We start from the raw sequence: 16,921 nt of genomic DNA on the forward strand, positions 1-16,921 counted from the left end.
ATAAAACAGTAATAGTCCATTACTATTCTGAATGAATTATTCATTCAATAATTATTCTTTGGGTGTCTTAAATGTATCAGGCTCAATATGACCAGCACAATAGTTGAAACATTAGTTAAGTGCTATAGAGTTGCCTTGATCTTGTACTCAATTAGAGGTAGGCTTTCCCCAAGGCGGGGAATGGGAGACAGAGAAAATTCTAGGTTAAGAAAACACCTGATAGACTTTGATAACAGAATTTCAGAGGATATCTAGTTCAATGTTTTCCATGTAAAAATTTTCAGGCTAGCAAGGCAGCTTTCTCTTTTCCCATTCACCCTTTGCCCCAGCCACTCCTTGGCAGCAATGGTTTTAGCTTGGTTCCATTTTCTTCCTATTACTTCTCTGCTTCATACTATCCATGTTATCATTTGACTCAATGGACATTGATATAGTCCAGCACTCTCATTTTATCAATGAGAAGACTGAGGCCCAGAAAAATAAAAGATATGGCCAAAGTCACCAGTTAGGTTTTTTAAAAATTAATTTGTTGTATTTTTTAGAGATGTTTTAGGTTCACAGAAAAATCAAGCAGAAAATACAGAGTTCCCATATATCCTCTGTCCCCACACAGGTACAACCTTCCCTACAATCAACATCCCACAACACAGTGGTACATTTGTACAATCAATGAACCTACATTGATGACACATCATTATTACCCAAAGTCCATAGTTTACATTAGGGTTCACTCTTGTGTGTACATTCTATCAGTTTGGACAAATATATAATGACATGTATCCACCATTGTAAAACATACAGAATAGTTTAAGCGCCCTAAAAATCCTCTGTGCTCAGCCTATGCATGCCTTGCTCCCCCAAAACTGTGGCAACGATAAATCTTTACATTGTCTCCATAGTTTTGCCTTTTCCAGAATGTCATATAGTTGGAATCATATAGTATGTAGCCATTTCAGATAGGCTTTTTTCACTCAGTAATATGCATTGAAGTGACTTCTGATATGGTTTGGCTGTGTCCCTACCCAAATCTCATCTTGAATGTAGTTCCCATAATCTCCACGTGTCATGGGAGGGACCCAGTAGGAAGGGATTTGATCATGAGGGTGGTTCCCCCATGCTGTTCTCATGATAGTGAGTGAGTTGTGATGTTGAGATGACATGGTTTTATAAGTGTCTGGCATTTCCCTGCTGGCACTCATTCTCTGTCCTGCTGCCCTGTGAAGAGGTACCTTCCATCATGATTGTAAGTTTCCTGAGGCCTCCCCAGCCATGCAGAACTGTGAGTCAATTAAACCTGTTTCCTTTTTAAATTATCCAGTCTCAGGTATTTCTTCACAGCAGTGTGAGAACAGACTAATACAATTTCTATGTCCTTTCATGGCCTGATAGGTCATTTATTTTTAGCACTGAATAATATTCCATGATCTGGATTTACCACATTTAATTATTCAATCAACTACTAAAGGACGCATTGGTTGTTTGCAAGTTTTGGAGAGTGTGCTTGATTTTGCAAGAAACGAACAAACTGTTTTTCAAAGTGTACCACTTTTCATTACCAGCAGCAATAAATGAAAGTTCCTGTTGCTCTACATTCTCACCAGCATTTGGTACCATCAGTGTTTTGGATTTTGGCCATTCTAATAGTTGTATAGTAGTATCTCATTGCTTTAACTTGCATTTCCCAAATTATATATAATGTTGAATATCTTTTCATATGCCTACTTGCCATCTGTGTATCTTCCTTGGTGTAGTGTCTAAGATCTTTGGCCCAATTTTTAATCAGGTTGTTCATTTTCTTACTGTTGAGTTTCAGATATTCTTTGTATACTTTGGATAACAGTTCTTCATCAACTGTGTCTTCTGCAAAATATCTTCCAGTCTGTGGCTTCTCTTTTCATTATCTTGACACTGTCTTTTGCAGAGCAAAATATTTTAAGTTTAGTAAATCCCAGCTTATCAATTCTTTCTTGATCATATTTATTGATAAAGGCATGGATGGTGTCTTTGGTGTTGTATCTAATAAGTCATTGCCAGACCCAAGGTCACTGAGATTTTCTCTTGTGTTATCTTCTAGGAGTTTTATAGTTTTACACTTTATATATAGGTCTCTGACCCATTTTTAGTTAATTTTTGTGAACATTGTTAGGTGTGTGTCTAGACGGATTTTTTTTGTATGTGGATGTCCAGTTGTTCCAGCATTGTTGAAAAGAATATCTTTGCTCCACTGTATTGCTTTTGCTCCTTTGTTGAAGATCAGCAAGCTATAATTATATAGATTTGTTTCTCAACTTTCTCTTCTGTTCCATAGATATATTTGTCTATTCTTTCAAACACCACACTTTCTTGATTACTGTGGCTTTCTAGTAAGTCTTGAAGTTGAATAGCATCAGTTCTCTGACTTTGCTCTTCTTCGTTAATATTCTGGATTTTTTTTTCCATATAAACTTTAGAATCAGTTTGTCAATTCTAAGTTATACACAAAAAAACTTGCTAAGATTTAATTGCAGTTGAATTGAATCTATAGATCAAGTTGGGAAGAACTGACATCTTGAAAATATTTATTCTTCTTATCCATGAGTAATTTCTCCATTTATATATTTCTTCTTTGATATCTTAAATCAGAGTTTTGTAGCTTTAAACCTAAGTACTTCATTTTTTAGGTGCTAATGTATATGATAATGCATTTTTGTTTTCAAATTAATGTGCTGTTAATTGCTGCTATATAGAAAAGTGATCAATTTTTGCATATTAAACTTGTTTCCTGCAAACTTGTTATAATTATAATTATAATTATCATTATCATTAATCACTTATTAATTCCAGGTTTTCTTGCAGTTCTTTCAGATACTGTGCAGACAATCATGTCACCCATGAACAGAGACAGTATCATTTCTTCATTCCCAATCCACATACATATTATTTGCCTTTCTTGTCTTATTGAATTAGCTAGTACTTCAAGTACAATGATGAAAAGCAGTAGTAAGAGAGGACAGGCTTGCTTTGTTCCTGATCTTAGTGGGAAAGCTTCAAGTTTCTCACCATGAAGTATAATGTCAGCTGTAGGGTTTTTTTGTTGTTGTTGTAGATTTTTAAATTTTATTATTTATGTTTTTAGAGATGGGGGTCTAGCTATGTTGGCCAAGTTGATCTTGAACTCCTGGCCCCAAGCATCCCACCCTTCTTGGCCTCCTAAATTTCTAGGATTACAGGCATGAGCCTGTAATTATGCCAGGTCCCCCCACCTGACCATTTTTTGTAGATTTTTAAGAATTGAGAACGTTTCTCACTGTTCCTAGTTTACTGAGAGTTTTTCATTATGAATAGGTGTTAGATTTTATCTATGTCTTTTCTGCATCTATGAAAATGATCATGTAAATTTTCTTCTTTAGCTTGTCAATGCGATGGATTACACTAATTGATTGTTGAACCAGCCTTACATACCTGGGATAAACCCCACTAGGATGTGGTATATAATACTTTTTATACATTGTTGGATTTGATTTGCTAATACTTTGTTGAAGATTTTTGTCTCTGTGCTCATGAGAGATTTGATCTGTAGCTTGTTGAAAGGCAAACATAATGTTCTCGGTACAAAAGAACTGCAAAAATTAGGCCTTTAGCGATGTGGTGGTCAGGTGTCAGGGGAAAGGAAGCATTCTGTAGTCCCATGACAGGGTCTCAGTCTTTCAGTAAGTCTGTGCCTTTGGACTGGAACTGTTGTCACCAATGCTTCTCAGTCCTCCCTCCCTTGGGTGGGAGAGAATGATTGGAGGGGGCTAGAGATGAGTATTTCCCTTCCCCCAGGCAGATAAGGCTCTGACTAAATTCCAGCAAGTTAGGATCTGGTAAAAGTTTCTCCTGAGGGCGGAACTTGTTAAGAAAAACAAAATGCTCTGATATATTTCGAAATGGCTCCTTTTCCTCTCTCCCTTCTGGAAACACAAAGAAATATTTCTCCTGTATTCACCAGGAAGGCCTGGTAGAGCTCGTAAAACTCACAAGTGTGAAGACCCCCATGACTGAGTCTCCCTGGAGTTTTCATCTCTCAGACTTGTCCACACGGAGCCTTCAGCAATTCATCAATTACAGTTCAGGTTTACTTCCCTGGCACTGGTTCCAGCAGAGGTTTCTGCAGGTGGGTTTCTGCTCCACGGATACAGAGAATCACAATTCTCTTGTTTATCTCTCCAAATTTTGGGGCAGCAGCTTTCCCTGTGACCTCCCTTCTTTGAGGGACCTAAAAAAGTGGTTGATTTTCAGTTCATTCAGTGTTTTTCTCTTGTTAGGACAGAGTGGAGACTTCTAAGCTCCTTAAATGGCAGATCAGAAACTATGGAAAAAAACAGTCTATTTCATTTTCGATAGGGTCTTGCTCTGTCATCCAGGCTGGAGTGCAGTGACATGATCAAGACGCCCTGCAGCCTCAAACTCCTGGGCTCAAGCAATCCTCCCACCTCAGCTCCCCAAGTAACTGGCAATGCAAGTACATACCACTGTGCCTCGCTAATTTTATCATTTTTTGTACAAACATGGTCTCCATGTGTTGCCCAAGCCGGTCTCAAACTCCTAGACTGAAGTGATCCTCCTGCCTCAGCCTCTCAAATTGCTGGGATTCTAAAATTGTGAGTCCACTGACAGTTTTTTCATTACCACACAAATACACACATGTATGCACACACACACACACACACACACACACACACTCCTTTCTCTTCTTTAGTTTTGGACAGTCCCTTGAAGAGAGGTTCAGGCACTGAACCTTTCTATATTTCGATGTGCTTAGATACACAATTCCTTACCATTGTGTTAAACTGCCTACAGTACTTAATACAGTCACATGCTGTACAGGTTTGTAGCCTAGGAGCCATAGGCCCTACCATATGGCCCAGATGTATAGTAGGCTGTACTATCTAGGTTTGTGTAATTGCACTCTGTGATGTTTACACAATGATGAAATGAGCTAAGGAGGCATTTCTCAGAATGTATCTCTGCCATGCGATGCACAACTACACATATATACATACACATATGTGTGTTGTGTACATATAGAAGTGTGTGTATATACACATGTATTTGTATGTATGCATATATGTATGTGTGTATGTATACATATATGTATATGTGTATGTATACATATATGTAACAAATAGGTAAATTATCTAGAATGTTATAAAGTAATAAGAGCTATGAAAATATATTTGCGACAAAGCAGGGTGTGTGGGATCAGTACTGGTGGTTGGAAGAAGGGTCATTTGCAATTTTAAAAAGGGTAGTCAAACGAAACTTCCTTGAGAAAAGGAAATTTGAATAAAGACTTCAAGGAAGTCATAAAAAGAAGTGAGGGAGTGCATGAAAACTGTTCTGAGCAAGTGAATAGCCAGTGTCCGGTACCAAGTATGCCTGACGTGTTCAAGGGAGAGCAAGCAGACCAGGATTCCCGGAGTGTAATAAAAATGGAGGAAGGTTCTAGAAGTGGAGGTCAAAGGGGTAACAGAGGATCAGATCATGCAAGACCTAGTAAGATATTATAGGTCCACGGCTTTCGCTCTGACTGACTTGTATATGCATTGCAGGATTTTGATCAAAGGCATGCCATGCTCTGACTTACATTTTATTTTTATTTAATTTTTTTTTTGAGATGGAGTCTCGCACTATTGCCCAGGCTGGAGTGCAGTGGCATGATCTCAGTTCACTGCAACCTCCGCCCTCCGGGTTCAAGTGATTACCCTGGCTCAGCCTGCTGAGTAGCTGGGATTACAGGCACCCACCACCACACCTGACTAACTTTTGTATTTTTAGTAGACAGGATTTCACCATGTTGGCCAGGCTGGTCTCGAACTACTGATCAAGTGATCCACCCATCTCGGCATCCCAAAGTGCTGGGATTACAGACGTAAGCCAACCCGGCTGGCCTCTGACTCACATTTTAAAAGGTGCACTCTGGCTTCTGGATTGAGAATATAGACAATAAGGAGGCAGGTGTAGATATAATGAGAGTAGTTGGGCTATTGCAATAACATAGGCAAAAAAATGATGGTGGCTAAGGATAATAACTGTGGAAGTGGTAATACTAGGTTAGATTCTGGATATGCTTTTAATGTATAGCTAAAGACCACTTCAATAAAGACCACTGCAATAAAGCTAATATCACAATAACATGAGTCACATCGTTTCTTTTGGTCTCCCAGTGCATATAAAAGTTATGTTTACACTATACTATTAAATGTTTAATAGCATTATGTCTAAAAAACAATGTACATACCTTAATTTTTTAATTTTATTGCTAAAAAATTCTAAAGATCATTTGAGCCTTTAGCAAGTCATAATATTTTTGCTGGTGGAGAGTCTTGCCTCAGTGTTCATGGCTAGTGACTAACCAGGGTGGTAGGTGCAGAAGGTTGGGGTTATTGTGGCAATGTATTAAAATAAGACAACAGTGAAGTTGCCCCATTGATTACTTCTTCCTTTCACAAGAGATTTCTCCATAGCGTGTGATGCTATTTGATAGCATTTTACCTACAGTAGAGCTTCTTTCAAAATTGGAGTCAATCCTCTCAAACCTTTCCACTGCTTTATCAACTAAGTGTGTGGAATATTGTAAATCCTTTATTGTCATTTAGACAATGTTCACAACATCTTCACCAGGAGTAAATTTCTTCTCAAGAAACAACTTTCTTTGCTCTTGCATAAGAAGCAACTCCTTATCTGTTCCAGTTTGATGATGAGATTGCAGCAATGCAGTCTCATCTTCAGCCTCCACTTCTATTTCTCTTTAATTTCTACTACGTCTGCAGTGACTTACTCCACTGAAGTCTTGAAATGCTCGAAGTCATCCATAAGGGTTGGAATCAACTTCTTTCAAACTCCTGTTAATGTTGACCTCCTCCCAGATGTTCTTAATAGGATCTAGAATGGCGAAGTTTTTCCAGAAGGTTTTCAACTGACTTCGTCCAGATCCATCAGAGGAATCACAATCTATGGCAGTGACAGTCTTGCAAAATGTATTTCTTAAATCATAAGACTTGAAAGTTGAAATTACTCCTTGACTGATGGACTGCAGAATGGATGTGGTATTCGCAGGCATGAAAAAAACATCTATCTCTTGTGCATCTCCATCAGAGCTCTTGGGTGACCAGGTATGTTATCAGTGAATGGTCAAATTTTGAAAGGCATCATTTTTTCTGAGCAGTAGGTCTCAACAGTGGTCTCACAATTTCCAATAAACCATGATATAAACAGATGTGCTGTCATCCAGGTTTTATTCCTTTTACAGAACACAGGCAGAGTAAATTTAGCATAATGTTAAGGGCCTTAGGAATTTTGGAATGATAAATGAATGAAAAACTTCAAGTGACTAGCTGTATTAGGTCCTTAGAAGAGAGTCAGCCTGTCCTCTGAAGCTTCAAAGCCAGGCACTGAATTCTCTCTGGCTATGAAAGTCCGAGGTGGCATCATCTTCCCACGCACAGCTGTTTTCATCCACATTGAAAATCTGTTGTTTAGTGTAGTCTTCATCAATGACCTCAGCTAGACCTTCTGGATAACCTGTTGTAGCTTCTCCATCAGCACTTGCTGCTTCACCTTGTACTTCTATGTCATGGAAGTGGTTTCTTTCCTTAAACCAGCTTCTGGAACCAACCTCTGCTAGCTTCACATTTTTCTACTGCGACTTCCTTGTCTCTCTCAGCCTTCTTCGAATTGAAGAAATGTATGGCCTTGCTCTGGACTAGGCTTTGGCTTAAGGGAATTTTGTGGCTGGTCTTTTTTTGTTGTTGTTGTTTCTGTTTTTTCCTATCCAGACCACTACAACATTCTCTGTATCAGCAGGGAAGCTGTTTCACTTTTTTATTATTCATGAGTTTTCACTGGAGTAGCAGTTTTTATTTCCTTTAAGAACTTTTCCTTTTTATTCTTAACTTGACTAACTTTGGCACAAGAGACAGCTTTTGACTGATTTTGCTTTGTACCTGCCTTCCTCACTAAGCTTAATCATTTCTAGCTTTTGACGTAAGTGAGAGATGTGCAACTCTTCCTTTCGCTTGAACACTTAGAGACCATTGCAGGGTTAATAACTAGCCTAAAGACAATATTCTTGTGTCTCAGGGACTAGATGGGCCTGAGGAGAGGGAGAGAGATGGGGAAGCAGCCAATCAGTGGAGTAATCAGAACACACAACATTTATTGATGAAGTGTGCAGTCTTATATTGGCATGGCTCATGGCACCCCAAAACAATTACAATAGTAACATCAAAGATCACAGATCACCATAACAGATATAATAATCATGAAAAATGTGAAATGTTGCTATAATTACCAAACTGTGACGCAGAGACATGAAGTGAGTACACGCTGCTGGAAAAATGGTGCCATTAGACTTGCTCAACTTAGGGTTACCACAAAGCTTCAATTTGTAAATATGTGATTTCTGCAAAGAACAATAAAACAAGTACACCTATATTTCCTGATTAATTAGAGGAGAAGAGTGACAGCGTAGGGGAGTCAAATAAGATCACCAAGGGTTTTGTCTGGAATAACTTGAAGTGTTGGCGCTGCCATTGACTGAGATGGGAAAGACTGCAGAAGGAGTTAGTTTTAGAGTTCAAGAGTTTTTATTTGAAACTACCCATTTATTTGTGTGTTTATTATTTTTATTTATTTATTTTGAGACAGAGTCTTGCTCTGTCATCTAGGCTGGAGTGCAATGGCGTGATCTTGGCACACTGCAACCTCCGCCTCCTGGGTTCGAACAATTCTCCCGCCTCAGCCTCCCAAGTAGCTGGGACTACAGGTGCACACCACCATGCCAAGCTAATTTTTGTATTTTCAGTAGAGATGGGGTTTCACCATATTGGTCAGGCTGGTCTCGAACTCCTTACCTCAGGTGAGCCACCCGCCTTGGCCTCCCAAAGTGCTGGGATTACAGGCATAAGCCACAGCACCCTGCTGAAACTACCCATTTAGACAATCAAGTGGAAAAGTTGAGTAGATAATTTCATATGTGAATCTGAAGTTAAGAAGAGAAAGAGAGATCTGAACTGGAAATGTTAAGTATAGGAGATGTCAGCATATAACCTGCACTTAAAGCCGCAAGACTAGGGTGTTGTTCACCAAGGGAGTGAGTCTAGAAAGATTAAGAAAGAACAAAGGCTGAGCCCTGGGGCAACACTAAAACTGTGGGAATAAGAATCAGTGAAGGAGGCTGAAAAGGAGTGGCCAGTGAAGTAGAAAAATCAGGAGAGAACGGTGTCCAGAAAGCCAAATGAAGGAAAGTGTGCAGGCGGAGGAAGTGAGAAGCTGTGACCTGATGGATTCAAGTATGATAAGTCCCCTCCCACTTTTTTTGCAGTTTCACTCCCTGATGTTTCAGTTCAACTGCAGTCAACTACAGTCTGAATATATTTAATAGAAAGTTCCAGAAATAGGCCGGGCGCGGTGGCTCAAGCCTGTAATACCAGCACTTTGGGAGGCCGAGACGGGCGGATCACGAGGTCAGGAGATCGAGACCATCCTAGCTAACACGGTGAAACCCCGTCTCTACCAAAAAATACAAAAAAACTAGCCGGGCAAGGTGGCGGGCGCCTGTAGTCCCAGCTACTCGGGAGGCTGAGGCAGGAGAATGGCGTGAACCCGGGAGGCGGAGCTTGCAGTGAGCCGAGATCCGGCCGCTGCACTCCAGCCTGGGTGACAGAGCGAGACCCCGTCTCAAAAAAAAAAAAAAAAAAAAAAAGAAGTTCCAGAAATAAACAATTCATGAGTTTTAAATGGCACGCCGGTCTGAGTAGTGGGATGAAATCTCACTGTCCAGCTAGGGTGGTGAATCTTCCCGTTGTCCACACTGTCTATGCTACTCACCCCTTCCGTCTCGGTTATCAGATCAACTGTTGTGGTATCGCAGTGCTTCTGTTCAAGTCACCCTTATTTTACTTACTGATGGCCCCCAAGTGTGCAAGTAGTCAGGCTAGCAATTCAGATCTGCCAAAGAGAAACCGCAAAGTGCTTCCTTTAACATAGGATCCATAGGATTTGGTAATAATCCCAGTTTCAGGCATCTACTGGGGTCTTGAAACTTATTCCCTGTGGATAAGGGGGAATGCCACTGTAAAATGAAGGCTTAAAATTGACCTTAGGATTTAGCAGCATGGAGATCTTGGGCCATCTTGACAAAACTGGTTTCTGTGGAATGGTGATGATAAAACTTTCATTGGATTTAAAGGAGATGAGAGTAGAACATTTAGAAACATCCAGCATAGGCAAGCCCTTCAAGGGGTTTTCCTAAAAAAGAGTAAATAAAGAAAGTAAAATAAAATAAAACAAAAAAGAGGGAGTAGCTGACAGGGAAATCAAGAAAAAGTCCCCGCTCCTTGCCTTTTTTTACTTTAAAGATAGAAGTAATAACTACACGCTGGAGATGTTGGGAATGAGTCCATAGGGGCCAAAAATAAATGAAAATACAGAGCATAAAATTGCTGGTAGCAAAATATGACAATGCAATTTGGGGGATTTGAAAGCGTATGTCTAAAATACATATTTAAATTAACAAGTAACAAAGGAATGCCTACTCTAATTCACCCTTTTTCTTTGCATCCCATTCAAACTTCTGACCCACTTAAAAAATGATACCAGATAAGTATTTCTGTCTTATCTGATTAAAACAATTAGTACTAAAATGTGTATCAGGCTGAATATCCCACCTAAAGTCCATATTATTTTTACATATCTGCAATAAAATGAATCTCTAATTGGAAGATATTTTTGAGTGGCATTTTCTGACCACTTGAGACATGACTCATTCCATATTTAGTTTTTCAGAGAGTAAGTAGGTTGAATCAGCATTATTATCCACAGTCAAAATGCCCCAAAGTCAGTCGTAGATCCCAGAGATGTACAAAAATCCTGTAATGTGAAAACAAGGTCACGCTCCTGCACCACACCTAGGGTTAAACCCATTCCACCTGTAAGAGATGCAGAGCACACACTCATCAGAGTCTATTTCCACAAAATAATAGTCTCTTTGTAATACCGAGGAGTCAGGCTGAAAATAGAAGTTAGGTGCTTTAAAATGAAGAATGCTCTGGCTTGGGCACAGATTTAGACAGGTGGATTCAGATGCTGCTTACCGAAGAACTCTCTTTTGGTGAAGCAAAACATCTTGAATCCAGAAGTATGTTTGGCCTCTAACATGATCTTCTTGCTGTGCCTATGAAAACCTGTTGGACTCTGAGTCAGACTTGCCTGAGCCTGCCCCATATGCACATGTATCAAATGGTGGTGCTTTTCTTCTGTCTGAATCACATTGCTACACTATCCATTGACTCATCCTACCCACAAAAAGAGTTGAACTGAAAAAAGAACTCCAAGCAAAACTTTACCTGGCTGACTATGCCTATGGTCTGTGAGTCACCAAAAATTTTAACTATGGACTTGACCTTACTAGCCCAGGTAAGCCCAAGAACTCCCCATCCCCACCCCATCCTCAACACAGACTTTCCTGAGGGACTGGAGCTAGCATAGTACATCACATTGCATGGCCACAAATCACCAATCTACCTTTGCAAAGTGTGGCTTTCTTAAGGTGTAGCATGCATACGTATAAATGCATATGTGGTATTTAACACAGGTTAATGAGATCAACCCCAAGTGAGTTTTCTGTAGGACATCATATACTGCAATTATGCATAAAGTTATGTTAAAATATAGGGACTTTCCACGTATATGATTAAATAAAAATGATTTTAAAAATATTTATCCACATGAGCTGCCTTATACATTTCTTAAGAATGTGTGTGCAAAGGGTTAATATTACATGTAAGGTAGACATCTAATGGGTAAATTTAAAAGCAGCTAAAAACATAGCATCCTGTGTATAACTTTCATAATTGTGCGTTCCTCCAGAGATAATGGATATCATTATCAGCAGTGCCTGTCCTAGGAAACTTGGCAAGGTTATGATTGTTTGTTACAGCTTTGGTTATATTAACATACACATTAATATTTATAAATATTTGATGTCATGTTAATTTTTCATATAAGATGATTTATGTAATGTTGCTGTGCCCTGTTAGAGGGCATTTGCAATATGCTTCAAAAGGGAACTGAATTGATGTATGTTCTTTAAGGGAACTTGCCTATATATCACGGTTCTTACGATGCATTATTCTAAACAAAAGTATTTCAAAATAAATTATGTGAATTGTGGATTTACTCCATTAACATTTTAAATAAAACATAAAGGAAAAGATCATGCTGAAACTATTTGCTGCATTTTAAAAGGAGCTCTGTTCTCTTGGAGCAGAACAAAGTTTACTAAAAGACTCTTTTTCAAAACTGGAGTTATCAAGCAAGCAATGTTTTTGCAATTTTGTTTTAAATAATGTATAGTCTATATAGCATGCAAACTAGGATATTCAGAAAAGTATATAAACCTGGGATGGAAAAAAAATCATAATGTTCTTGTTTCCCTTTGTCAATTTTCTTTTGCTAAAGTATATTTTACTGTGACCAAATTTGGACATTAAGGAAATTAAATATAAGTTCAGCAGGATATGTATAATAAATAAATCAAAAAGTTATTAAATGAATATTTGCTTTAGGTGAAAAAATTAATTTCTTTATAGGAAGTTTAATAGGTTTGTTTAGTATTATAGTAATGCTTTATAATATAGTTCATTGGTTCACATAACCAAATAATATTATTAATGATGTTTTACTTTTTTTTGTTTTGGTCAAAAGGATAAAATATTTTATGTAAAAATCTGTGGAAAAAATGCAGAAACACTATTTTATATGGTAATCCATTTTCCAATTGTAATGGATGTTACCTTATCCTTTTTTTTCTATGTAGGCATTTTTTTAAGTATCATCTTGTAGTTATGCTATTAGCATATGAACTATTAATAAAATTTGAGTTTTGTACTTGTTTCTTTCTTTCTTTTATTATTTTTTAGTTTTTTAAGAGATGGGTCTCGCTATGTTGCCTGGATTGGTCTTGAACTCCTGCACTCAAGCGATCCTCCTACTACAGCTTCCCAAAGTGCTGGGATTACAAACATGAGCCATTGATGCTGGGATTACAGGCATGAGCCACCAGTGCCTGGCCTGTACTTGTTTCTTTTCAACAATTTTAACTAGCCCTTCTATTGTTCCTTTTTCCCTATTAAGATTTGAGTTTTCTTTAAAGTGAACAATTCATTATTAACTTACTGTTCTTTTTTTCATGTCTCTAAAACGACACATGATCCTGTGGTATAATACTAAGAACGAAGTTAGTAAATTTGAGAATTTGAAATCCTCCTTTAAAATGTATAACTGGAATTGAATATTTTCTCCTAAATTTATCATCAAATAAGTAATCATTGTTACTTTTCACTTCATCCCTGGCACTGTACTAAATCTTCATATAACTCAAAAAATCAATTTCAGAAATTACCTTTGATTTGGCATTACAGAAGTTGGTTCATTATTACTATCCAGTTTCACAAAATCGACAATTAATTTGAGCAAAATGTAATAGACATTTTTCTCTCATATTTTCACACTCAAATTAATTCTGTCATCAAAATTATTCACATTCCAAAAAAAATTAAAGCAGGTCATGAGGGAAGAAAATGCCTTAATTTGAGGCCACCCAGAAAGATCGATGGCAACAAAGCATGGAAAAAGGTGGGAATAGGGTTACATCCTGAAGCAACAGACAGCTAGCATTGTGCAAAGTATATGACTATTAAATCGTTTTAAATTCACATAATAAATATCATGTGAAAAAATGTTGCTAATGCACATAGTCACAAACAGCAGTCAGCAGTAGATAAATTGTGTTAAGTATAAATGATTTGAATTAATACCTACAGATATTTAGCTTAGAATATTTATAATACACACATGGCAATCTATTTATATTTCATAATATATAATACAAGGAGAAGGAAAATATGAGAAACATGGTATTTTTCGAGTATCACAAATCTCTGTTGTCAAATATGAATCAGAATTTACTCTTCAGAATTCCTGCTTCCTGAATGAAGAAGAATCAAAAATTTAGAAGGTGTAGTATTATATATGATCAAAATGTTACAAAGCATAGTAACTGAAATTATCAAACATATCAGCAGAACCACCTTCCTTGAAAGAATATAATAGATCACCCATTAAGAAAAAAACAGAAATTAAAAGCTTTAGGTGTCAAAGGATAGGTAATTAGGAAAGGATAATCAAAGAGTGGATTCCACAAAAAGGTTAGTGCTGTACTTTATGTTGCTGAAATAAGCCTTTTGGCAATTGATGTATAAGTAATCAAATTAAAAGTTTTCCATCTTACACTGATTCTTTTATAGGTAAAAGTATGCATTAGGTAAATAATAAATTAAGAAAAAGAAGGTCAATGTTCAATTGCAGTGTTTTAAAAGCGTCTTCCTTAAGATTATATGCACCCAAGAGACAATTAGCTTAAAACTATAACACTATAGTAGGAGAAAGAGATCTAGATACACAGACACATGCATATACACAAATAGATAAGTATATGTGAGGTATCTCCAAATACAGTATACAAATCTATATTGAGTTGGCTACTATTATTCTTACTGTAAAGTTTCTAACGTAGTCGTAAAATTGCAAGGAAGTTAAAACGTCAGAATAGTTTACCACTCCAAATTAGATTGCGGATATTTTATCTAAATCTAGGCAAAGCCAACTCTTTTTAAAAATATTCTTCAGAGAGAGGGTAGTCTCAGATATCATAACTACAAAAATAATGTGCAATTTAATTTAAATCTAGATTTTTGTATTTAGAGACAATTTAGTTATAGAGTTAAAGAAATTATGACATTTCTAAATAAAGGTTTTACTGAATTAAAATACTATACTGCAAAGTAATTTTTCTAGGTGAATGTGGCAAAAATTCCATTAGTGGGATTCTCACCAAAATCTGATATCTAAAAAGAAAACTCATAGCAGATCAATACTAGTAAGATAAATAGATCAAACTTACATACATACAAATCACATTTCTTTTTATCGCTGATTAATACTTAGTAATACATTATTAACAGTCACGAAAACCATTGTACTATGTGTTTAAGTGACAGTGCAATAAATTAAGGCTTCACATCAAACCCCATGTAGGCCACTTTTGGAGGTATCTGCTTCACTGGTCGGAGACATTTCCCTCGGTCAGTGTGCACATTTTCATTACCAAGTAAAAGAAGTAGTTGTTGAATGAGCTGGAATGGCTCAACATAACATATTACCACAAAAAGAAAACAAACATTTATAAATCCTGTATGCTTTTTTAATTTCATCTTTGGATCTGGACAGTTGGTATTAGATAAAATGTTTAAGACGAAGCTGAAAGATTGTAGCATCATTTCACACAAATTACATTATATTTATTTTGAATTTTTCCTACGTAAGCTGAACTAGAAGAAAATAATTGGTTAGATAAATGAGAGATCAATTAACAATAAACTCTAACCCTCTAAAGTTTAAACATTCTGTCTCATTTGATTCTCTTAATATCTTAAGAGAAGCTGATAGAGGACTATTACTTCTTGTGTGACAGATTTAACCCCAGGATGAAATGAAATTCTTATTTGATAACAGTTCAGTTTGTTGGTGATAATGGCGACCCTTGGTATTTCAAGTGAGTTTTTGGCCAGGTCATCTGCATAAGTGAATCTAAACTAATTATTTCAATAGACCTCTCTTATATAAACTGTGTTAACGTAAACACTGTATAAACTCTAAATGTAGTGGGGGAGGTTGGGGTGTGCAGAACGAACAGACTGCTTTCTACAATTTAACCCTGAACATATGGCATGTCCATACATGTAAAATTAATGTGCCCAGTACAATCAATCATTTAATAGTTTATCAGTCATTGCAGATCACGGCAAAATATGTTTGGCCACACTACTATGCATCTGTTAGAAGATAAACCTAAATGGATAAAATGAGTTCAGGTCATAGTTCATTTTTCTTTCTGTTTATGATTATGAATTTGTTATTTTACTAAATCTTTTGTTAAATAAAAAAAACTCACCCATGATTAGCATTGATTTATTTTATGTTCATTTTAGATTTGATATTAGCGTTTTTATCATGAATATATCATATCCATAAGAAGGCAAAGATACTGGGTTTACTTTCTGCTCTGGTTTCAGTTATTTATATTAAATTCTGCCTTTAGGAAGAGTTATGGGTAACCATTTTAGGGTTAATCTGTCACTGCCTGATTAAGTATGAAAGGAAACCATTCAAAAGTCACAAGAATGAAATGTAACAGAATGCACAAGGGGTCAATAAGGATGTGTATTTTTCCTTCCACTGTGATCTATTGCTATTCAGAACAATTGATTAGACAGGTTCATTATTGTTTTGCAACCACACATAAACCATTATTATCTGCCATTCACTCCCTAAGGTGTTCTAGTGGACAGTTTTTCAATGATTTGTGATTTCAAATAGCAACAAACTCACAATTCACCTTGTTTAACTTCCCTGATCATTCAAAGAGGGGTAGCAACTTCTACAAGCTAAACATTGGAGCAGCTACAGCCTTCCTGGAAATTTTTTATCAGACAAATGTTTATCACACCCAAACTGTGCTCAGTCCGTAATACAGTGATTTTACTGTATCCTGAATAGATTAATAATGGAGGAGGGAACTGTCTTTCTGGAGCTGAAATCTTCTGTAAGTCTAGCCTTCAATCATCATTCAAAAAGATGTGCTGAGGGTTGCATATAATGTTATTTAGAGAAATTGATAAAGGAATTATAAAATGCATTAGAGGCCAGCCGCGGTGGCTCATGCCTGTAATCCCAGCACTTTGGGAGGATGAGTCGGGTGGATCACAAGGTCAGGAGTTCAAGACCAGCCTAGCCAACATGGTGAAACCATGTCTCTACTGAAAAAAAAAAAAAAAAA

General features: G+C 37.0%; 2 protein-coding genes across 20 annotated transcripts in view; one reads left to right on the forward strand and one right to left on the reverse strand.

The window, feature by feature from the left end:
- The window catches only part of TENM3 (teneurin transmembrane protein 3), a 2,750,454-nt gene that overhangs the window by 2,061,684 nt on the left and 671,849 nt on the right, over positions 1–16,921 (forward strand). The window lies entirely within an intron of this gene.
- LOC141410361 (uncharacterized) overlaps positions 1–16,921 on the reverse strand; it is a 61,546-nt gene that overhangs the window by 32,105 nt on the left and 12,520 nt on the right. For 2 of the 6 annotated variants that reach the window (XR_012435247.1, XR_012435251.1), the window contains 2 exons: positions 10,123–10,272; positions 9,853–9,972 (listed from right to left, as the gene is read on the reverse strand). The exons of the other annotated variants lie outside the window; for them this stretch is intronic. The gene's annotated coding sequence lies outside the window, so the exon portion shown is untranslated. The remainder of the gene's footprint in view (positions 1–9,852; positions 9,973–10,122; positions 10,273–16,921) is intronic. 6 annotated transcript variants of the gene reach the window in all.

Source organism: Macaca fascicularis, chromosome 5 (assembly GCF_037993035.2).
Source record: "Macaca fascicularis isolate 582-1 chromosome 5, T2T-MFA8v1.1".
NCBI lineage: Eukaryota > Metazoa > Chordata > Mammalia > Primates > Cercopithecidae > Macaca > Macaca fascicularis.